Here is a 23,673-nt window from a genome sequence, read left to right on the forward strand (position 1 = left end):
CCTGGGGTACTGCAGAGATTAGTGTCACCAACAAGAACTCGAAGGGTTCAGGGGTGGCAATTCCCACGTCTCCATTCAACTCCCCTATTTGGCCCACGCAGAAGAGAGACAGGTCTCGGGGAACAGCAGCGGATCACCATCGACTTATCCTGGCGCAGGTGGCTGCCGGCCACCCTGGGTCCCCCTTGGCTCGCAGTGGCACCACTCCGATGTCTGCCTCCACCTTCACGTGGCCTCTTCCCTCTCTTCCGTGTTTCCGCCTTCATAGGACTTTCTTGTAAGAACACCAGGCATTTGATTTATATACACAAAGATTTCATTCCCAAGTAAGGTCACATCCTGAGATTCTGCAATGGACATAACTTTTGGGAAACACAGTTCAATCCACAAGAGGGAGAAATGATTCCACCGAAAGATGGAAGAACGATTCCCTTGACCTGGAAGCTACGGCTGCCACCTGGCTCCTTTGAACTTCTCAGCAGGCAAAGACGGGCATTACTCTGTTGGCTGGGTAATTATCAAGAGGAAATTGAGCTGCTTCTATACAAGGAGGATGAGGAAGAGGATGTCTGAAACACAGGGATCCCTCAGGACGCCACTTAGCACTAGCATACCCTGTGATTAACACCAGTGGAAAACTACCACAAGCCATTTAAAGCAGGATGACTCGGCCCAGACTTCTCAGGAATGAAGGTCTGGGTCATCCCACCAGCTAGAGAACCATGACTAGCTGAGAGGTTTGCTGAGGGCATGGAATGGGTAAGAAGGTGGTTATAAAAACCCACAACAACCATCTGACCAGCTGCAGAAATAAGGGCTGTCGTTGCCATGACTGTTCCTTCCTCATTGGTTATGCGTGTTTGCATAGTCGTACGCAAACTTGTATGTTATATATACAAATATTAAAGCAAATATCTTTAATCTCCTTCTTTGCTTATCTCCTCAGCACTTAACCTAAGAGGCATTCATAATGGTTAACTTTACATGATGGGATTTAAGTTACAGGAGCTCAGAGAGAAGAGTGACTGCCACCCTCCTTTCCTGGGATAGGCGGCAGCGTGGTTTTGGTTACACGCGGGAGAGCTCCATCACCTGAGATGGAAGCGTGACCTTGTTATTGTCTTTATTGGAGACCACGTGGGGTTTAAGAACCTGTGCAGAGCACCAAGTCGACCAAGGGTGAGCTGGGGTGGTTAGTTTTATGCGTCAACTTAGCTGTACCCAGTTATGCAATCAAACGGCCGGGTGCTGCTGCGACGGTACTTGCAGGTGTGATTCATCCACCATCAGTGGACTTTCAGTTAAGGAGAGCGTCCTCTGTAGTCCGCGTGGGCCTCGCTGCCCAGCAGAAAGGTCTGCAGAGCGACAGCGAAGTTTCCCTGGGGAAGAGGCCGTCACACCGTGGACCACAGCACCAGCTTCCCAAGCCTTCCAGCCCACCGGCCTGCCCTATGATTTCAGAGCTGCCTAGCCAGGTAGGCCCGTTGTTGGAAATAAACAAACAAGTTAAGAGTGAATCTATCAGTTCTGTTTCTCTGGTAGGACCCTGACCAGGGTCAGGCGTCAGGGCTCTCTGTGTGTTCCCTGAACACAGCCTTCTAATTTCCACCAGAGTGAGGCCTAGTTGAACCCCTCATCCCAGAGAGGCTGAGCCATGGCCAAGGCTGGGGTAGGGGCCAGGCCCAGGCTGCAGCCCCTCACCGCTGCCCTGTCTCGTAGCGAACCAAGAGACTACGGTGATCCAGACAGCCTTCCAGCCAACCAGCTCCCCAGATATCCAGGGCCATGAAGATCCCGGGCCAAGTCCAGTATGTTCTGCACAAGTGAGTCAGGCCAGGGGTGGGGAGAAGTAGCCTGAGACTTACCTCCAACACCCAGAGAGGGAGGGCAGGCCAGGGAACTCAGGCCTGTCACTGATGTGATACCAGGGGCAGATGCCTGACGCTGCTCTCCTGCCCCCCAGCCACGCTTCTTCAATCTCCCCCTTCTCCCCCAACAGTGCTCCTGTGGGCATTTATTAAAATGTATCAACCTCTCCAACAACCCCAGTAAGAGTCAGGCCTTGGAAGGGCCCTTTCCTGCTGTCCTAGGCAGATGGGGGTCTTACCTGGGGCAAAGGAAGGCAGGATACAGAGCTCTCTTGGCAAAACGGGTCTCCTGACTCGGGCAGAGGGTGTGCTAAGGGCCAGACACCTTTATAAACAATATCTCATTTTGTTCATCATATATCCCTAACATCCCTGTGTATAAAACCAGGAATAAGGAGCTCAGAAAGGTTAAGCAGGCTTAGGTTCAAACCCAGGCCTCAGCACAAAGCATGGCTCCTGGAATAAGTCTACCTCTTGGGCCCCACAGGCTGCATGGTAGCCTGGGTTCATGTCTGGGTATCTTTCTGACACTCCAGGGATTTGGAAGACACTGTTTAGAGACGTTATCTTTGGCTTAAAACTAGCCTTCTTCCCAGCACCCCGCAGTCCCCAAACCAGGCTCAACACAGGTGGATCTTGTTTTTACACAACCAGGTACTGGACAGGGCGTGACGATTTATTGCCACTAGAGGGCGCCCGTGATACTAGAATGCCGCTTTACCTTCTGTGGAAGAAACTCCTGCCACCAGGGGTTCCGTGGGGGGTGTCCCAGGTTCAGTGGGGCTGTCCCAGACCCTCATTTTCTGTGTGACATTGGGCTTCAGTTTTCACTTCTGTAAAATGAAGATAAAGCCATCCTAGGCCTATGTCACAGGGGTAAGAGATGGCAAAGTCACCTGAAGAAGTTAGAAGAGATATCCTTCATAAATCTTCAATAATCCTCTAAGACCAGATGGCCATGGAATAGATTTAGTTATTATACAACCGTTACCCAAAACAGGCATGGCGGGAGTAGAGATAAAATATGACTGGTCATGATTGACCATTGGTAAAGCTGGGTGATAGCTACAGTGAGAATTCTTGACACTATTCTCTCAAAAAGGAATAGAATAGAATTGAACAGAACAAAAAGGCGGGGGGAAGGTACACCTGGATTCTTGTTTCTGGGCACAGTCTATCACAGGGGCTTATAATAATACAAGATCTGCGTTGGGACAGACTGGGAATCAAATCCCAGCTTAGGGAGGCCTTTAAACCTCATCAGTGCCCTGAGCCATTTCCACCTCTGTTCAGTGGGTCCAACTACAGCAACCCCTCAGGGGGTGGTTGTGAGGATCAGACTCGGAGATGCACGCAAACTCAGCACAGTGCCTGGCCCATGGCGGCTGCTTTCACTGGGTCACGTGCTGCAGTCTGAGGCGGGACCCAGAGTGTGCGTGGGGCCCTCCAGTCTCCTGCCTCCCTGCCTCCAGTCTCTGCTCTCGGTGCCTGGTTTCCAGGGGTCCTTGGTGAGCTCACCTGTGATCATGCCCACCCCTGAGGCCCAAGTCCTGATTGCTCACCTGCACTCAGGGCCTGGTGGGCCAGGCTGAGCCCACCCTCCTGAGTGGAAGGGCCTCCCACCGAGCTCCTCCCAACTGCCACCTGTCCTGCTCAGCTCTGGCACACCCTCCACCCAGTATGCTCAGCTCTTCCAGCGACCGTCAGATCAACACAGAGTGAACGTGTCCTGCTCCCTCCGGGGAGGCAGAGAGGCCCCGCTGCTGGCTTTGGTGTCAGCGGAGAGCGAAGGCTGTGCCAAAGGAGGCGCAGCCTGGGACGTTTGTGGCAGGGAGGGGGCCCAGAGCTGGCCAAGCCCCTGGCTGGCCTGGGTACCACATGGGCACTGCCTGGAGGCCAAGGCTGCCCTCCTGCCGTGCTGGGGGACTCTGCGGCCTGCGACTCTGGCAGTGTGTAAACTGATGCCCCCAACTGCTCCCTATCTTTCCATCAGCCGCTCCGGCACCTGCAGGGGAGTGGGAGTAAGTCCACCATCTCTGTGCCCCTCCTTTCTGCTCGTGCCTCAACCTGTCAGTGTGAGCCCCAGGAGTGTGGAAGGGTGGTGCTCCTCCAGGGTTGACCCCAGACAGGGCACGCCTGTGGGCAGCCAAGCCTGGGGGCTCGATGCTTCCACTGACCCACCCCTTTGCCTTGAAGGCTGGGGAGAATCACCACTAACAGCTTCTGAGACCTTGCTATGTGCCCGGCACTTCCCCAAGCCCCTCAAACAACCTTGCGCCCGACTTGCTGGAGAGCTGGTCAGTGCCATCCGCAGAACCCGTCCCACATCCTCCTGCTCCCAGTCCTACTGACTCACCCACCCTCCTGCGGTCTGTCTACTGTTCTAAGAGAAGATGGTCCTTCTTGCCTTATGAACTGCAGACCTATCCTTTCTAAATGCCTGTGGATACAGCTCTTCCACAGCTTAGGATCTCCAGCACGTCCTTAATCTACCCTCCTCCCTCATCCCCATGACGGTGTCCTGTCCGTTTTATGTCCTCAGTATCTCTTGAGCGTGCCTGCTTTTCTCTGTCTCCGTCTCCATCCTAGGCCCAGCTACCACTGTCTCTTGTGGGGACCCATCTGCAGCTTCCTAGTGGGTCTCCCTGCATCCGCACATCCCCTACGATCTGTTCCCCACAGTAGCCTCAAGAAGCAGAACCGATCGTTCATGTGTCTGCTTAAAACTCACCGAGCGTAAAGGCAGTCTTGGAATAAAGGCACAAGTCTCCGGCACGGGCTCCAGGGTCCTGCATTGGCTGGCCCCTGTCTATACCTCTCAGCCTGCTTGTTTTGGACCCAGCTCATCGTTCAGTTCAAGGGCTGATATCTTTCACCAGCTCTGGAAATGGCTTAGTCATCTCTCTCCAATGATTGCCCCGCCTCTCTCTTTTCTATTCTTAACTCTGGAATTTCCATTAGACATATGTTGGGCCTTCTGACCCCACCTTCTCTGTCTCTTCGTTGCTCTGTCAGAGTTAGGGTGGTCCGTGACGCGAGCTGTGAGAGAATTCACAGAAGAAAGTGCAGGGAGTGAAAGTTTTTATTTTCACTTTCCCAAGGGAGGGAGAGGGCTGGGTGCGGAGAAATGCCCCAGAGCCACCCCTCAGGGGTCAGAGCTGTGAGCTTTGATTAGGTGGCGGGGGAGGTGGTAAGGCAGGGTGTTTCCGCTGGTCTTGCACTGGCTGCAACTTGCCTCGATGTGATCTCTGGGTGCAGGGTCCAGTCCTGTCGGTCACTGTGGTCTGGTAAGTCCTGTTTTGTAAGTTCCCGGAGCCTCTGTGCCTTCAGGGCGCTTCCAGTAATTTCTAGTCCTGAGGATGAGGGCTCATAAAACAATTAGGGTCAATCATCCTTGATGGAGTCCAACCAGCTCTGGCAAAGAGGGCCTGAAAAGCGGGCTTTTGTCCTGTTACTAGTTTCTGTCTCTTTCTATCTCTGCTAAATTCTGGATCGTCTCTTCCACGATCTCTTTCAATTCACGCAGGCTTTTTACAGCAGCGTATAATCTGTTTACTCACCGAATTTTGCATTTTAGTATCAGTAACTTTTCCAGCAATTCTATTATTTTCACACCTAACCATTCTCCCCCCTGCCCCACCTGGAGTCCAGTGATTTCATGATGACTGTTTCCTTAGTCATTGAAAAATCAGTGCCTTTGCTGTTTCTTGTAGGGTTGTTCTCCTATTGGATCCTTGGGGTGCTTGCCCTCCTATTGGTTGTGTTCACTAGATGGATGGTGGATGGTTTCCCTGTGTGGTTTGATAGTTGGTTACTTGGGAACTCATCTTTAGGGATATTTGGTTTTTTCGTGGACAGACTCTGCTTTCTGAACTGCCCCCCCATACCTCCCCTTTGCCCCTCCCCCCCCCATTTCCTTAGAGAATGGTTTTGTGCTCACCCCCACCAGAAGCCCCGCAGCTTACATCATACCCTAACCACTCTGGACGGGCACTCGCTTGTGGTTAACTTCTCAGCTCAGGAAGTCCTGCACCTTGCTGGCAGCTCACGCGTGTACTGCAGAGCTGCATGTGCAGGGGCTTGGGTTTTCAGTTGACACCTCGCTGGAAACAATCCTGATGACTTCCTGTGGCGGATCAAGTTTAGTCTCTTTTTAACCAACGGGAGGTATTTTAATCCCAGCCCCTCCTCTCACTTCTTCCCTTCCGAGGGCTTTTTAACCCCAGGCCAATGTGGCTGGATCCCACATCCTGCACCTCGTTTCTCTGGACCACTGTCCTTACAGTCTGGGCTCTCAGTTCCCTCTTGGTCTCCAATGTCTGGGATTGTCCCTTTCTTTTGTTTGAGCTCAGCTGTGTGTAAAAGAAAGCCTTGTGTTTTCCAGCAGCCGTTGTTTCTATTATTTGATGAGGAGAGGGTCTTTGAGCCCCTCAGTCCCTTGAGTCCCAACAGTCTGCAAACTGGAGGTCCCGCAGAGCAGCCCAGGCCACCTCCGGTCACACTTCTCATCCCCTGGCAGTCTGCCCCTTTCCTGGACTGCCTGTGCTCTCTCCACAGGGCCTTCGCACAAGCCCAGAATGCTTCCTCTCTCCCTCCCCCCATCTAATTCCTCCTCATTCTCAGGGTAAGCCTCCCTCCCCTTCCCCCAACTAGGTAAGATCCCCTCTCAAGGGCTCCCAAACTACATTCTGATGCATCTCTCCTTTAAAGTATATACTTCTCAGGTGCCCTGGCTTGTGGCTCAGGGGATTGAGCACAGGCCTGAAGTGAGGGTTCACCGGTTCGATTCCCGGTCAGGACACATGCCTGGGTTGTGAGGGGCAACCTATCGATCAATGTTTCTCCCCCTCTCTTTCTCCCTCCCATCCCTTCTCTCTAGAAATAAATAAGTAAATAGATCTTTACGTAAGTAAATAAATAAATAAATAAGGTACTCCTCAGCTCCCGCTTTACATCTATTTCTGGGATTATCTGATAACACTGAGCTTCCAAAAGGTAGAGACTATGTCTGTTTGGCTCTGGCTTCAGCCCTGCCTCCTCGCACAGAGGCTTTTCCATGACCCCCAGGGCATCAAAGGAACAGCAGCGTCTTCGGGAGCTCCGCCATGCCACCGGTACTGATCTAAGCTCCTTATGTTATTTAATCTTCAGCATAACTTTTTGAGGTAGGAACCATCATTATCTACAGGATTGCTTCACTGTCACACAGGTGACAAACTAAGGGCGAGAGGGGGCAAGAGTCATGCCCACGTCACAGGGAATTAGTGGTAGGGTGGGACCCAGGGCTTGGGCTGATTCCTCTTTTCCCAGCCCTGGGAACCCCGAGTCTCCTTCATCCCTCCAATCTCCAGGGGCAGTGGCCACAGCTGTTCTCACGGGTCCCTGTCCTGGCCAGGGGATCACTCCCCCCCCCCCCCCCATGTCTCTCACAGCTTTTCCTTGGCTTCCTCACCAACCATGCCCTAGTACTTGTCCACCGCCTCATGGTGCCTAAGATGTCCTGTCAGAACAAGTGAGAGCTGCTTCACTTCGGGGATGTCACAGGGAGGTGCATGGAAGAACTTCCTAGCAGGCAGACTTGTCCGCAGGGTGGGTATGTCCTCTGCAGGAGGAAGGGGGCTCCTTGTCTTAGCATGGATGCTGAAAGCTGGGGAGGGAGGTCGTAATAAAGCTTTAAAGGGTAGCTGGACGAGTGGCCATACAGAACTGCCCCTGACCCCTCCTGGGGGAACCATCACCCCTTCTTTCTAGTCCCTCCAGTCCCCTTTGTTCCATCTCTTGCCTGTGTCCCTTGTGTGACTTGGGCAAGTTCCTGCACCTTTCTCCTCTCTGGGTCTTGGTTTGCTCATCTGCAAAATGGGGCACTGCTTGCCCCTGCATTTTTAGGCTTAGTTTGAGGATTAGATGAGATGAATTGGTAGACACTGTTTAAGGTCAAGAACTCAGTCAATACGGCCCATTATTGTCCCCTGCTTTCATTGTAGAGAGCAGGGCCGGGAAGGACCCAGGAGCCAGTCTCCTCCCGCACCGCCAGCAGCTTCTCTTTCCCGTCCTGTCCGCCTCCCCTCAGTCTCCAAGGAAGAAGGGACAGTTGACCTCAGCCCGGGATCCTGCAGAGCCCTAACCCCCTCCCACCTGCGCGCCTCGGGTGAACCAACCCTTAACCCTCTGCCTCGGTTTCGCATCCACAAAAGGGTCCTGAGCCTAGCTGCGTCCCTTGGGGCAGTCTCTGGGTCCCGCAAAAGTCGCCAACCCCTGGAGCCTCGGAGATGCTGGCCCACGCCGCGATCCCCAGCCCCCACCGGTGCGCAAGCACTGGCACCTCGAATCCACGTGATTTCCCGGCAGCAGCCGCCGGCTCCCAGCGCTGGGCTGGCTGGGCATCTCAGGGCGCCTACTTTCAGTTTCATGTGGAGCGTGGCGTGGTGTGGAGCTCGGCGTCTTTGGGGAGCGAGGCTGGTGAGTGCTTGCCCTGTGCGCCCCGGCTGCGGGGCGCGGGGGAGTGCAAAGCGCTCGAGAAGATTCGTGCGCGAATGCGAACCGAGTGGGGAGGAGGGCTTGCCTGGGGGCTCTGGAACGGGAGGTCCCGGTGCCACCGGGTGAGATGACCAGGTGGATGGCCCGGTGGACACGGATGGGAATGACAGGACTGACGGACAGACAGACGAACGGGACAGGACGGATGGACTGATGACCGTGTGGGCCGATGGGGATCCCGTGGCCGGGGCTGTGCGCTGCCTGCTACGGTGCGGAATTTGGGGGTTAAGTTTGCGAGCCACAGAGGAAGGCGGTCGAGGTCACCCGGGGTGAAGGGGCGCAATCCGTCCACAGCTGCGCCCCGTTCCCTCCCATGCCTCTCTGCCCTCAAAAGCTCCGGTCGCCTCCTGGAACTTCAACTTTTAATTGCTTTTTAAAGAGTTGCGGAAGTCGCCCTGCTTGTTATATACAACGCAGACTTTTTAGCCTAAAAACCATTTTTTAAAAAAGTTATGGACAGTTTGAAATATAAGCAAAAGTCGGAGGAATAGAAATGGGTGGAACCAAATGGACTTCCTGGGTGTGACTTAATGAAACCCTATGGAGCCACCAGTACGAACCGTCACCAAACCAGGGCCACCCGGTCTCCTCTCCACCACATGGCATTTTCAAACAAATGGCAGGCAGACATCACAGCATCTCAACCGAAATGTCTCAGAATGTACTAAAGGAGAAGGAGGCATTTAAAAAACAAAACGAAGATACCATCAGCATTCTTCAAACATTTTAACAATAATTCCTGAATGTCAAACTGTCCAGACTATTTCTAATGAACATTTGAACCTCATACGTAATAGGTGAATATATGGGCGTCGTTTTGTTAATTGCTTTTTGCATTTCATTTATTATTATTATTATTATTATTATTATTATTTTGAAGCCATTTTTCTCTCTTGGGATTTGCTGGGGTGGCCCTTTGTGGAGGTTCAGCAGACTGCCCTTACCTTCAGCATTACTTGCATTTATTTATAAGTTGGGGTTCTTCTGGTTCCTCTTCGAAGGGTTCGGGATTCTGCAGTCTTAAAAAGCTGTTTGAAGACCAGCACTTCCCAGTCTCACAAACCTGGGTATGGCGGGAGGTGGGGGGGACCCCACACCAGGACGTGGAGCCTCATCCTTCTCTCTATGAAGCAATAGGCCCAGAAAGGCACTAGGCTCGGTCTCTGCTGGAACACAGGGGAGGGGGGTCATGAAGCTGATGGCGACATCAAGGTACACCTAGGTTCCTCATCCAACCTGTCTTCCCCAAACCTTACTGGCCTCCTGGCCAGGGATTTTGCCCACCTGCCTCATCTCCAAACGTGGCACCAACTTGACTGGCACCTGGCATGGCAGGCAGACAGACGGGGCTCTCAGCCCCTCGTATTTGCTGAGCGACTATGGACTATCAGCATACCTCAGAGATATTTCGGTCCAACTTCAGACCACTGCAATAAAGCAAATGTCTCAAGTGAGTCACGTATTTTTTTATTTCCCAGTGCATATAAAAGTTTATTTTTACCCTATACTGGAGTCTATTAAATGCACACCAGTATTACGTCTTACTTTAATTAAAAAATACTTGAGCCCTGATAAATGTGACTCAGTCGGTTAGGCATTGTCCCTCAGGGTGGGGGTGTCGCCCGTTTGATTTCCAGTCAGGGCACATGCTGGAGTTGCAGATTTACCACCCCCACCCCCAGAGGTGGCTGATGGTGTTTCTCTTGTGCTAGGCCACACAGGGAGAAGACCCCCCCTGGCATTTTTGGGGGGTAGGATGGATTCTTGGTCCAGTGATGCCCCTGCTCCGTGGCAAGTGGGTACTGATAACACAGACCCTGGCTTGGGCGCCGCCCTGCAGTCATTATTAACCTGCACGCATGGGCTCTGTTTCGACTTGCTGAGCCCTGTGACAGGCACTGGAAGTAGCTCGGAGCACAACACAGTCCTTAGCCCCCGGAGCTGATGAGCTCATCGGAGCAGATAACCGAGGACACAGCTGTGCGGTCAACATCAGGTGTGAAGCAGGACAAAGCAGGAAGGGGAGGGTGCAGATGGGGGGCGGGCTGTGTTCGGAATGCAGAGGGTGGGCATGGCCCTCTGTGGGGAAAGCGGAGGGGCGTGAGGCCGGGAGCCACGAGCCATGACGGTGTCTGGAGGAAGGGGGAGCCAGGCAGAGGCAATGGGGAAAAGCGGAGTGGAAATGGGGAGGAAGAAGAGGAGCAGGGGAGGAAGCAGGAGAGAGGGGGGTGGGATGAGTTGCTTCAAGCGAGCTGTCCTCACAGTGCTTCCTGTGAGTGGGTACCTGGCGTGGAGTTTAACGAAAAGCCGTCAGAGGAGACTGCACCTCTGCCACCCTCCAGCCCTCCGCCGTGGGGACGTCTGCCCAGGCCGTGGCATTTCCGTGGCTTGGCATCTGAGTCAGTTTACCTGGGTCAGGAAAGGTAGGGCTGCCCCACTGACATCCAATGTAGGGAAGGCCCTTGTGGCTGAGCTTTGCTCACATTCTGGGTGGTCTCCTTTGGCTCGGTTCCCAGAGTGGACTTCCAAAGAGATAGATGAACGTTACTTTATGCTTCTGTTGTTGTAAAATACACAGAATACAGAAATACCCGTCCTAACCATTTTTCGGCATACAGGTCAGTGGTATTCGCTACATTTACATCATTGGGACGCCATCTCCACCGTCCACACCACAGCTCTTTTCGTCTCGAAGAATTGAAACTCTCTGCCCATGACCCAATGAGTCCCCATCCTTTCCTCTCTCAGCCCCTGGGACCCACTATTCTATGAATCTGACTACTTTAAGTTCCTCGTAGACGTGCAGTCGTATAGTATGATGCCCTTCCTGTGCCTGGCTTATTTCCTTTAGCACAGTGGCCTCAAGGTTCATCCATGCTGTAGCCTGTGTCAGAACGCCCCTCCTTTTTCTGGCTGAATAAATATCCATGGTGTGTATACACTGCGTTTCGCTGGTCCACTCACTCATCAATGGCCACTCGCATTGCTGCCCTGTCTTACCTCCTGTGAATGATGATGCTATCAACCTGGGCGTATAAATATCTCTTTAGGACCCTGACTTCAGTTCTTTGGGGTACATACCCAGCAGCGGAATGGCTGAATCATACGCTAATCCTATTTTTAATTTTTTGAGGCAACTCTGCACTGTTTTTCATAGCGGCTGTGCCATTTTACACTCCCACCAACAGGGCACACGGGCTCCAGTTTCTCCACGTCCTCGCCGACAGTTGTCTTCTGGGTTTTTTTGATAATAGCCATGCTAATGGGTGTGAGCTGGTACCTTATTGTGTTATAGCTTTTGGCTCTCATTTTCCTAGTGGTTAGGGATATTGAGCATCTTGGTGATGTACTGTCAGTAGGTTCTAGGATTTTGTGCGTCTCACTCGGGTTATTCAATTTGTTGGCTTACAGTTGTTCTTGTCATCCTTTTTTATTTCTGTACTTGATAGTGATGTCCCCACTTTTATTTCTGACTTTAGTAATTTGAGTTTCCTTTCCTTTTTCTCTCTTAGTTCATCTAGGGAAAGGTTTGCCAATTTTGATGATGTTTTAAAGCACCAATTTTTGGTTTCATTAAATTTTTTTCTAATGTTATATTCTCCATTTTATTTATCTCTACTCTTAACTTCTTTCCTTCTGGTAGTTTTGGGTTTAGTTTGTTCTTCTTTTTTAGTTCCTGAAGTTGTAAAGTTAGAATGTTGATTTGTTTTTTAATATAAAAATTTATAGCTATAAATTTTCTTGTCTTTTTAAAAAATTAATTTATTGTTGTCCTATTACAGTTGTCCCATTTCCCCCCGATTGCTCTCCCCTGCCCCACCCACCCCTCTCCCACAGTCAATCCCCACCCTGTTGTCCATGGTCATGGGTCATTTGTACTCTTATCTTTTATTTATTTTTATTTTTTAATTTTTTTAAAAAGATTTTATTTATTTTTAGCAAGAGGGGAACGGAGGGAGAAAGAGAGGGGAGAAACATCAATGTGTGGTTGCCTTTCGCACGCCCCTAACCGGGGACCTGGCCCACAACCCAGGCACGTGCCCTGACTGGGAATCAAACCAGTGACCCTTTGGTTTGTAGGCCGGCACTCAACCCACTGACCCACACCAGCCAGTGCCCATACTCTTGTCTTTTAACGTAAGCACTTTTAGCTGTCCATTTCCCTTTAGCAGTGCTTTCATCGGGTCCCCTAAGTTCTGGTGTCCTGTGTTTTTGTTTCCATTCTTCTCTACGTATTTTCTAATGTTCCTTGGGATTTCGTCTTTGATCTATTGGTTGTTTAAAAGAGTGTTCTTTAATTTCTACAATTTTGTGAATTTTTCAGTTTTCTTTATGTTACTGATTTCTAACTTTATCCTATTATGGTCAAAGAAGATATTTTGTATGATATCAATTTTTAAAAATCTATTGAGACTTCATTTGTGGCCTCACATATCGTCTATCTTAGAAAATGTCCTCTGTGCACTTGAGAAGGAGGCGTGTGCTGGTGTTCTTGGCTGAAGTATTCTGTATATTTCCGTTAGAGCTGACTGGTTTATTGTGTTGTGTCCTCTGTCTCCTCCCTTCTGGTCTGTTGTTCATCCATTATCGTGAGTCAGTATTGGAGTCTCCAACTACTGTGACAGAACTCTACTTCTCCCTTCAATATTGTCAGTTTCTGCCTGTCATTAGGCAGGTAAATGTTTATCATTGGCGTATCTTCTTGCTGTATTGAACCTTCTATTAATATATAATATCCTTTGTCTCTTTGTAAGCCTTTTTTTTTTTTTTAATTTAGAATGCATTTTGTCTGATATTAGGATAGCCATTCTGCTCTCTTTTGGTTATTTGCATGGAATATCTCTTTCCATCCTTTTCTTTTCAACCTGTTTTTGTGTTTAAATCTCAAGTGAGTTTCTTGTAGACAGCAGATAGTTGGGTTTTGTGCTTTATTTATTCCGCCAATCTCTGTCTTTTATTTGAAGGTTTAATCCATTTAAATTTAAAGTAATTACCAATAAGGAGTGACTTCTGTCACCTTGCCATTTGTTTTCAATATGCTCTGTAGCTTTTTTGACCCTCATTTTTTTTTTTTTTCCATTTCTGTCTTCTTTTGTGTTTAGTTAACTTTTTATAGTGAAACGTTTAGGTTCCTTCTTAATTTTCTTTTGTGTGTATTCTATAGCTGTTTTCTTTGTGGTTACCATGGGGATTACATTTAACATCCTGAAGTTACAGCATCCTAATTTGAATTTATAGCAGCTTAACTTCAATAACCTACAAAAACTCTGCTCTTTTCCCGCTCCATCCCCTCCCCTTACAGTGGCTGATGTCACAAAATTACGTCTTTTTATGTCAAGTGCTCAAAACATAAACTAACAATTGCTTTAAATGCAATAATTACTCCTAATGTATATAAAAAACAAGATTTCCAATTACAAGTCAAAGTTATAGTAATACTAGCTTCTATGTTAATAATTGTTTTTCTTCACATGTATCAGCCTCTTAAATCCTGTAGAAAATGAAAAGGACAGATACAAACCATTGTCACAACAATACTAGCTTTTATAATTGCCTGTGTACTTACCTTTACTGAGATCTTTATTTTTCCGTACGGCTTCCAGGTACTGCCCACTGTCCTCCCCTTTCACCTTGCCTTCCTCGAGCATTTCTTGCAGGGCAGGTGTAGTGGTTACAAACTCCCTCAGCTTTTATTTACCTGGGAGTGTCTTAAAGGACAGTTTTGCCAATATATGATTCCTTTTTGGCAAATTTCTTTCTTTTAGTACTTCGAATTTATTGTCCCACTGCCTCCTGGCCTCCAAAGTTTTTGATGAGAAATTTGCAGATAACCTTATCAAGGACCCATTACGTGATGATCTGCTTCTCTCTTACTGCTTTCAAGACCTGCTCTTTGCCTTTTGAAAGTCTGCTTATAATGAGTCTTGGCGTGGGTCCCTTTGGATTAATCATACTTGGAATGTGTTGAGCTTCTTAGATGTTTATATTCATCTCTTTCAACAAATTTGAGAAGTTTTTGACCGTTAGTTTTTCAAATGTTCTCTCTGTCCTCCTGTGATTCCCACAATGAATATATTGATCCATTTAATCATATTTCACAGGTTCCTTAGGCTCAGTTCACTCTTCTTTAGTCTTTTCCTTTCTGTTCGTCAGCCTCAATAATTCCCGTTGTTCTATCTTAAGGTTCCCTGATTCTTTCTTCTGCCTGCTCAAATCTGTATTTGAATCCCTCTAGTGAATTTTTCTTTTTCTTTTTTAAATATTGTTTTAAAGATTTTATTTATTTATTCTTAGAGAGAGGGGAAGGGAGGGAGAAAGAGAGGGAGAGAAACGTCAATGTGTGGTTGCCTCTCATGCACCCCCAATGGGGGACCTGGCCTGCAACTCAGGCATGTACCCTGACTGGGACTCGAACTGGCAACCTTTTGGTTTGCAGGCTGGCGCTCAATCCACTGAGCCACACCAACCAGTCCCTCTAGTGAATTTTTCATTTTAACCACTGTACTTCTCAGCTCCAGAATTTCTCTTTTGGTTTTGTGTTTTGCTTTGTTTTCTATCTCTTTACTGAGATGTCTATTTTGTTCACACACCATTTTCTTGACTTTCTCCACATCTTCCTTTAGATTTTAGAGCATTTTAAAGACAGTGATTTAAAAATCTTTGTCTACTCTATTGGCCACTAAGTCTTTTTCAGAGACAGATTCTTTTGAATTATTTGTGTCTTTGAATGGGCCACACTTTTCCATTTCTTTGTATCTCTTGTGATTTTTTGTGGTTGTTGAACACTGGACATTTAAATTTAATAATTTGGTAACTTTGGAAATCTGATTTTCTCCCTTCCTTAGGGTTGCTGTTTGTTAAGAAAATTGCTTTGGTTTTTTAAAAAATTGTTGTGGATTGTATCTGTGCCAAGAATCAGCCTGAAGCGTTCTTATGCCTTTTCTGAGCCTTTCTGGGGTTATTGCAGTCACTTCCTAATTTTTCCCGTGTGTGCCGTTGTTTCTGAGCGTCCTAGCCCTCCGTGTCTGGCTCCAGAAGAGGAAAAAGTGAAGAATGAAGGGAGAGGTGGGACAGTCACAGGCCCCTTAAATTGCCTGGAAGTCACTTTACTGGAGGCGGGGGTGGCGTGGGGGAGGGGCGGGCAACACTGGGGTAGGTGCGACAGTAACGAATCCTGCCCCTTTGTCTGCTCCTGAGCTCACAGCAGCAGTCAGCAGTCAGAGCGCAAGTCTTCACTATTGGGACGTCAGGACCCTTTTCCCCCACCCTAGCCCCTCCAAGCTGGGTGCAGGCTGCTCTGGACCAGGTGCCCGGCGGCCTGCCGCGCGGCTGAAGGGTGAGGCACGGGTAACTGCTCCTGTACTAAGAACTGAAGTCACCGAAGTTAATCGCGATTCACAGTCCAAGCCTTTCCCTGGAAATTGCAAATCTTCAACAGACGGTTCCAAAACGGTTATACCAGGGAGAGTCTGCCAATGACATTGCTGTCTAAGGGGGAGCGGGGGTAGATTCCTAGTAGTTCCTACTCGTCCATCTTCCCCGAAGCCTCTCCTGGACATTTATTTTTTTAAAGTGTTTGAGACCATGTTGTTAAATTAATCTCTTAGAAGACTGCCCAGACGTAGTGGCTGCAGGCAGCGGGGAAACACCCTGATTCCCCCTCATCCGTCTCCTGGGGGAAGAGATGGAGCCTGACCCGGGACAATTACCCCAAACGCCCATCACCCCCTGGCCTTGGTGGCTCCTTCTGCCCCTCGTGGTGAAATGGAGGGAACATTCAAACCTTGGGGAACTGGTGCTCTGAAGCATTCAGATCACATCACAAGGTCTTTCTTGATGAGAGAAATACCTTGCTATCGTGTGTGTTTCTTAGGAGCCTTGTGGACAGTGTTCACTGAAGGTGAATCACAGAGAGAGTCCGTTGTGCGTTTTCAGTTCTGTTTAATCCTTCCTGGTTAGTCAACGAGAAAGTACTAATGTCTCTAATGCCTCTCGCACTCGATTTTTTTTTTTTAAAGATTTTATTTATTCAAGGAACTAACGTAAATGTCCCATGGGCATGGACAACAGGGTGGGGATTGACTATGGGAGCGGGGGGTGGGCAGGTCAGGGGAGAGCAATGAGGGGAAGATGGAACAACTGTAATAGAACAATAATAAAAAAAAGTGCTATTAAAAAAAAAGATTTTACTTATTTATTCTTAGAGAGGGGAAAGGAAGAAGAAAGAGAGGGAGAGAAACATCAGTATATGGTTGCCTCTCGCACACCCCCAACTAGGGACCTCACCTGCAACCCAGGTATGTGCCCTGCCTGGGAATTGAACCGGCAACACTTTGGTTTGCAGGCCGGTGCTCAATCCACTGAGTCACACCAGCCAGGGCACCTCTCACACACTTGATCTCTGTTTCGACAACAGGAGGTCAGGCTTCTAGTCAGATTCCCAGGAAGGAGACAACACCCGATTCCAGCTTAACAGCATCGCTTTGTTTTGTTTTCCTTGGGTTTCTTTTTGGAGTTACCGTTCATTCACGGTGGATGATACTTTAGAAAATAACATTAAAAGTGAAAGGACTTCTAGAAAAATTTTAGGAAAGTGATATTCTGATTCTCCGATCAGGCAAAAATATTCTCAGACCTGGGTAAGAACTCTTGGAAATTGTACACCTCCCCCTAAAGGGTGAGACTGTGGGAAAACTTCATGTTATATATTTCTGCAATGTTGAGAACTTTTCAAATGAACCAAGGTTATATTTTATAAGCAGAAAAATAATGACCATCTATGGAAATGACCTTTTACTTTGGAAAGAAGACCATTTGGTGACAGTAGTATGGCCCTTTAGGTAGAAAGGGGCCTCTGGATTCAGCCTAGGTTTTAAATCCGTGCTTTGCCTCTTGACTTCTCAGAGTCCATTTATTCCTCTGTAAAAAGGAGGAAATACCAGACTTGAAAGGTTCTTGAGGATCTGCTGAGGAAAGTGGGTAGAATGATACCTGGCCTGTGTTAAGCACTCAGTATCTGCCATGGTGCCGTGCACCCTGTAGGTATTAATGTCTCCAGTCCTTATTGCGACCCTGTGAAATAGATGCAGAATCATCATCCCCACTTGCAGATGAGGAGACTGTGGTACAGAGAGGTTAAGAAACTTGCCCTAGGTTGCACAGCATTAACTGTTGAATCAGGATTTGAACCCAGGCCTCTGATCCCAAGGGCTCTTTTAACAGCTCCATAGAGCCCCATGAGATAGGCTTGCTTGACATGTAAGTGAACCATGGCTCAGAGAGGGCAGGGACTTGCCTGGTGTCACTCAGCAAGTCCATTTGGGGCAGTGGGGCTCAGAGCCGAGGCTCCAACCTACCAATCCCCTGAACCCCCTGCCCCCCAAGCCTTTGTTCTGTCCACGTTTGACGTGTCTGGGTACTGTCGGCTACCATGGGAGGAATGATTCAGGTGATGTGCCCCGGAAGCAAAATCCCTCTTCTAAACTTCAGAGGGCCCAGTCTTCTGGTCATTGATCTGTCTTCTTTCCCTTAAAAGAAAAAAAAAAGTATACATTTTAAACCAGACAAGTCACATAAGACTAAATCCCCTTACAAAAAGCTAAACATTGCGTGCATAAGATTAAATTCTCCGTTACTCACAGCTCCCTGCCCCAGGTCTTTCCTTTCTCCGTGTGAGTAACCAGTTTGGTGCGCTGCCTTCCAGAGCTTTAGGCCTTCACCGAATAAAAATAATACTTACATTGGGCTTCCTAACTGCCAGGCCCTGTTTTGAGCACTTTACATGTAGTAACTCACTTAAGCCCCACAACAGCCTTGTGAGGTAGATGCTGTTATTATCCTCATTTTACGGATGAGACTGCTGAGGCCCAGAGAGGCTATGCAACTTGCCTGATGCTACACAGCCTGTGGACAGTGAACGGTTAATCCCAAACCTAGATAGCCTAGCTCCAAAATTCACACTCTTAACCTCTAAACCATGAAAACATGTTCTTACAGACCGGTTGAAGAAATTGGATGTTGGTTTTTTGTTTATGTGTATTTTTGAGACCAGTGATACCATATGGTGCATATCATTATGCAACGTGTCTTGTTTAGTCAATAATACATCTTCAGCCCTAGCTGGTGTGGCTCAGTGGAATAAGTGCCAGCCTGCGAACCAAAGGGTCACCTGTTTGATCCCCAGTCAGGGCACATGCCTGGGTTGCGGGCCAGGTCCCCAGTTGGGGGGCGGGGGGCGAGAGGTAACCACACATTGATGTTTCTCTTCCTCTCTGTCTCCTTCCCTTCTTCTCTCTCTAAAAATAAATAGATAAATAAAAATCTTTAAAAAAATATATCTTGAGGAGGCAGCTGCATCAGCACAGTCGGAGGTATTCATGTCCGTAATCCGGTGGTGTGGTTGCACCAGACTTTATGGGGATGTTGATTGATCCAGCACTATGACAGGATCCCCTTATCCAGGGCTCTGTGTGGCTCTCCGTGTGGCTTTCTGTCAAGGAGTTTGTAGAGTCATAGAGTAGATGTCCTTGAAGTTTTAGAAGTCACCGCTTAGCGGCCCTTCAAAGTGGGCAGGCCAAGTGCCAGGCCGAGAATCTGAACTTCCGGATCCAACTTCTCTCCTGGGCGTCTGGAGCCTTGTTCTACCACCTGCCCACCCATCTGTCCCCTTGAACTTCAAAACCAGCACAAGAATCCCCCGGGGTTCCTCTGACGCATGGGAAATAGAGGGGTTTTCCAACTCTCAGCTTCACTTTCGGTTTGGTGTGGGCATGGGTGTGCTGAGCCCAGACCTCTGTTTGAGGAGGTGGCGGAGCCATGGAGATGGGGCACAGGTGCCAAGGCAGAGGCCAGAGGTGGAGGTGGCTTGGAAACTCAGCAACGGGGGCAGGGTGAGCGTTAGTCATAGGGAGACACCCTCAAGGTCTCATCCAAACATGGCCACTTGGTGGCCTTCCCGTCCGCGGCCTCGCAGAGGAGAAGAATCGCTTGGCTCCAGTTTGCCAGAGAGTCAGGGGCTGAGGTGCCCAAGTGTACACAGAGTCAGTCTCTCCCCGCTGGGAGCGGAGAGGCGGTTGTCACAGCCTCACCATCGCCTGGGGAGCTTCCCAAAGCACTGATGCCTGTGTTCCGTACTCTGAGACTGCGCTATGATTGGTCCGGGGGTGGTGGCCCGTTGGAATTTTTTAAAGGAGCCCCCCCCCCCCCCCTATGGTTCCAATGTGCAGACTCAGCCAGAGGCCTCTGGGAGGGGAAAGAGCCTTATCACGGAGGCTTCCCTAATCACTTCCCGTCGGTGCTGGGCCCAAACTGCCAGGGCCACCTGCTGTCCTAGCCAAGCCAGGGCTGGCTCCGGGGCCCTGGACCCCGAGGAGGGTGTATCTAGAAACCCTAGCGGGTCCTTTGGTGGACAGGGCAGGCCTTTCCAGCAGGAATGTGGCTGGGCCAAAGGGGGAGGTGTAGAGTCTCGTGCTGAAGGTTAGGACCCAGAGTCCCCGTTTCCAGGGACAGGAGGAGAGAGGCTTTGGCAGATTTGGAGCCGGGGCCACCGGGGCCCCCCAGGCCCGGGCCTGAGGCCCAGAGCGCTCTCTCTGGAGCACCTTCCATCCTGAGATGTCTTCGGGGTGAGGAGATATTTGCTCAGCTCCTAGCTGTGCGGCTCTAAGGGAGGTGACTTTGGACTTTGACAGAGACTTTGACTTAATACTGGGAGCCCCGGTTTCTGCCTCAGTAAAGCTCCATGGCCATGCATGTCGAGTCCCGCAGGACCTTGCCACGGTGAGGGACAGTGCCCCTTACGTCACCCTCCCCGGTGGAAATGTGTGGTGTCACAGACCCCTCCTGCCTGCTGTCAGCTTTTGCGGGTGAGGGAGAAGATGGCTACTAATGTCTCCCTGATGGTGCACCGACGGGGCCCCGTGAAAGGAGGGGATCTCTGAGGTGGGGCTGCAGTGGCCTGGCAGGGAGAGCCTGCTGGGTCGCCTGGCCCTGCCTGCATTTCTCATTTGTTGAGAAAGCCAGAAAGGCCTTCCCTCTCAGGGCCTCAGTCTCCCCGCCTGTAAAATGGACGTGGCAAGGACCCCACAGGCAGGACCCTTCCAGCTCTGTCATCCTGCCAAGCCTCAGGCTGTAGTTAGTGATCCTCGGGGACGGTGGAGGCCCTGGCCTCTCTGTGCTTGGCCCCAGCAGGGGGATTCTGAGAGGCCTTGATGGCTCTGTGAGCACTGGTCCCCCCCGGATCCCCAGGCCAGACCTGCTCACTTGGTCCTGAGAAGCCAGCTTCAGTGGCACTTTCTCTTTTTCCAAGATATTTCTGTCTAAATGTCTGCTGTGGCTGTCACGACCTGGGGTGCCTTCCTTATCATCCCCACCAATCAGCCACATCCTTTCCAGCCCTGAGGTTAGCACTGGCGGCCACCCCATTTCTGTCTCTCTTTCCCAGCGCCTGTCCTCAGTTGCTCTCTCTGTCCCCACTACTGTCACCCTGGCCCAGGAGCCAGGGACAGAATTCAGGGTCTGCCATGGGGAAAGGGCTTCCGGCCTTCCACAGGCTCTCTCCTCAGCCCGACAACCCCCCCGCCCAGACCCCTACCCAGAACAGGTAAGGCAGGCGGTGTACCCTTTATAGAAATGAGGAAACAGGTCGCCACAAGCCTGGGGACCTGTCGGCACCTGCCTGTCCTTCCCGCAAAGCCTCGCGGAGGCTCCCCCTTAGGCCCAGCCTGGAGAGTCGGGAAGAGGGAGGAGCCAATGGATCAGTAGCCAGAGTCTGTGACTCAGTCATATCCTCCCCTTTGCCCCTTTCTTCCTTCCGTGTACCCCCCACTCGGGGCTGGGGCTCCCTTGGAAGCAACAGTGATAATAGTGAACAGATACTGAGCTTTTCCCATGTGCCAGCCCCCTCACCTCCCAACAACCTTGTCACCCCCATAGCAGACCCTGCGGGTGCTCCCTCTCCTGCTGGATCCCCCGTAATTGGCAGTGCCCCGTCTGCTATGGGGGTAGACCATAATGGCTGCACCCTTCCCAAAGGGGTTCCCTTGGCCGACAGTAATTGCCTCTGGCAGGCCTCCCTCCTCCACCCACTGAGCAACACCCATAGGCAGGGACTGGCAGATATGGGGTGTAACCACCCAGTCCTCTTGCTGCTTGGCAGGACAAATTTTGAGCAAGAGAGACAAAGCCTCTGCTACCCTAGCCAGGCCATGACTGGCTCTGGGGACCCTGGAACCCTGAGGAAGGTGCATCTGGAAACCCGAGAGGCTCCTTGGGTAGAAGGAGCTCCCCATGGGCCAGCGGGAGCTGGGCTGCTCCTGAAGCCACATCCTGGCTTAGCTTCCTCCTCCGCCCTATCCTGCCTCCCTTACCGCTCAGTCAATGACTTCTATACACACACCTGCCCTGGCCTCTGCTGCGGGAAGCCTGACCCAGGACATCCCTGTTCTACAGATGAGGATGCGGGGGTACCAAGAGATGACGTAACCTGGCCGAAGTTCCACAGCTGGTAACTAGCGGAGACTCAGTCCCAGGGCCCCGGGGCCAAGGGGTTTGCTCTCCTCCAGAATCGGACGCTGTCCCTGCCCTCGCAGTGTCCCCAGCCTGCTGAGGGGAGGTGATCTGCCCAGAGGAAGTGACAACACCGAGCGGCAAGCCCTGCAGGGGAAGAGGAGAAAGTGCTGAGGGGTGAAGCCCCGGCAGCTGGCTCGGTGGGGAAGGCAGCCAGGAGGACTTCCCTGAGAGTGGAGATGGGGCTGGGCCTGGAGGAGGAGGATGAGTTTGCAAGGTGGGAGAAAAGGGGAGGGTGTTTGAGGCAGAGGAAGGCAGATGTGCAAGGCAGGGGTTGTGAAGGGGACCGGGGGACCGGAGGCGGCGCTGTGAGCGCGGTCACCGGTGTGTGAGGCCCGGCGGGGGCCGGGAACCAGGCGGTAAGGGCCACTTTTACCTGCGCCCTCTGAACTGTTCGCGGACACCTGCTTTGTGGGAGTCGTGCCAACACGGCCCACCTTTCCCTGGGAGGTGGCGGGCGTTGAGAAGAGGTATAGAGGGAAATGAGGGGAGACCAGGGCAGGGTCTTAGAGACAGCTCGGGCCAGATGTGTGTGAGCACGTGTGCCTGCATGCACTTGCATACCCACGCGTGCGTGTGTGCACATGTGTGCTTGCATACGCACATGGGTGCACGTGTGCATGCTTGTGAACCGGAAGAGGAGGCTCTGGAGACAAAGGGCACAGCCAGGGCAAAGGCCCGGGGTTGCAGTGAGGAAACCGGCCTGAGTCCTCCACTCCCTCCTCGGACCTCTGGCCAGTAAGTACTTCCAGGGTAGCAGGAAAGAGTCCCCAACAGGGTGGGATGACACTCGCACGCAGACCCCTCATGAGACCAACACCCCAACAAGGCTTCCAGGTACGCCCCCTGCCCTTTTCCCGCTCACAGTCTGGACCTGGAGGGGCCAGACCGCCGGGCTGCAGATCTGCACATCTGGGTTCCCTGTGGGCACTGACCGTGTGGCCCAGATGGTTCGCCGCGGCTCTCCGAGCCCATGTCAGATCACCCCGGGGTGCACTGGTGGTTGCTAGAGGCAAACCTTAGGACTGAAGGCCAGGGACCCTGCGCTAAGCACATCCTTGACGGAACGAGCAGTTTTCTCAGAAACACATAAACTGCCCAAAGTTAACGCAACAAGAAGTGGAAAACAACCTCCACAGTGAGAGAAATTTGGAAGCTATCAAGTTGTTGTTGTTCTTTAAACTGTTCAAACACCTTGCTAGTGTGGAGAAAACCTTTGGCTCTCACGCTAAGTGAGACGCGAAGGTTCTGAGATCCAAAGGTATGTGGCGTAGACCACGTTTGAACATGATGATCTGACCCCCCACGGAGGGTGTCGGGCGCGGGTAGAAGGGAGACCAGGTCTCCCGGTGCAGGAGTCCGGGTGAGAAATGCCAGTGCAGGTCTAGGCGGCAGCAGTAGAGGAGGTGAGGTTCCCGCAATGCCATTGGAAAAATTAAGTCATCTTTGGCCTGAGCTCAGGGAAGCACAAGGCGGCCCTGCCCTGAAATGGGGAACGTGGGAGCAGGAGCTGGCACCTTAGAGGGGAGGCCAGGTGCCCAGTGTTAGACTTAGAAATTTTTAATGCACACAAGGCATCCAAGAGGAGTCACTGTGAGAATTAAAATAAATGAAGCCTAAAAGCACGCGCCTGCCATTTAGCAAATAGCCATTGCATTATCTGCTTGACTTTTTTAAACCTTGGTTCCAGTGAAGATGTACTTTT

At 50.8% G+C, this 23,673-nt stretch overlaps 1 protein-coding gene across 1 annotated transcript in view; it reads left to right on the forward strand.

Moving 5' to 3' along the window:
- Window positions 1-8,294: 8,294 nt before the first annotated feature.
- NLRC5 (NLR family CARD domain containing 5) overlaps window positions 8,295-23,673 on the forward strand; it is a 73,686-nt gene continuing 58,307 nt past the window's right edge. The window contains exon 1 of the mRNA XM_090260742.1: window positions 8,295-8,327. The gene's annotated coding sequence lies outside the window, so the exon portion shown is untranslated. The remainder of the gene's footprint in view (window positions 8,328-23,673) is intronic.

This window comes from Furipterus horrens, unplaced genomic scaffold (genome assembly GCF_987537825.1).
Source record: "Furipterus horrens unplaced genomic scaffold, mFurHor1.1.pri manual_scaffold_13, whole genome shotgun sequence".
In the NCBI taxonomy this organism is placed as follows: domain Eukaryota; kingdom Metazoa; phylum Chordata; class Mammalia; order Chiroptera; family Furipteridae; genus Furipterus; species Furipterus horrens.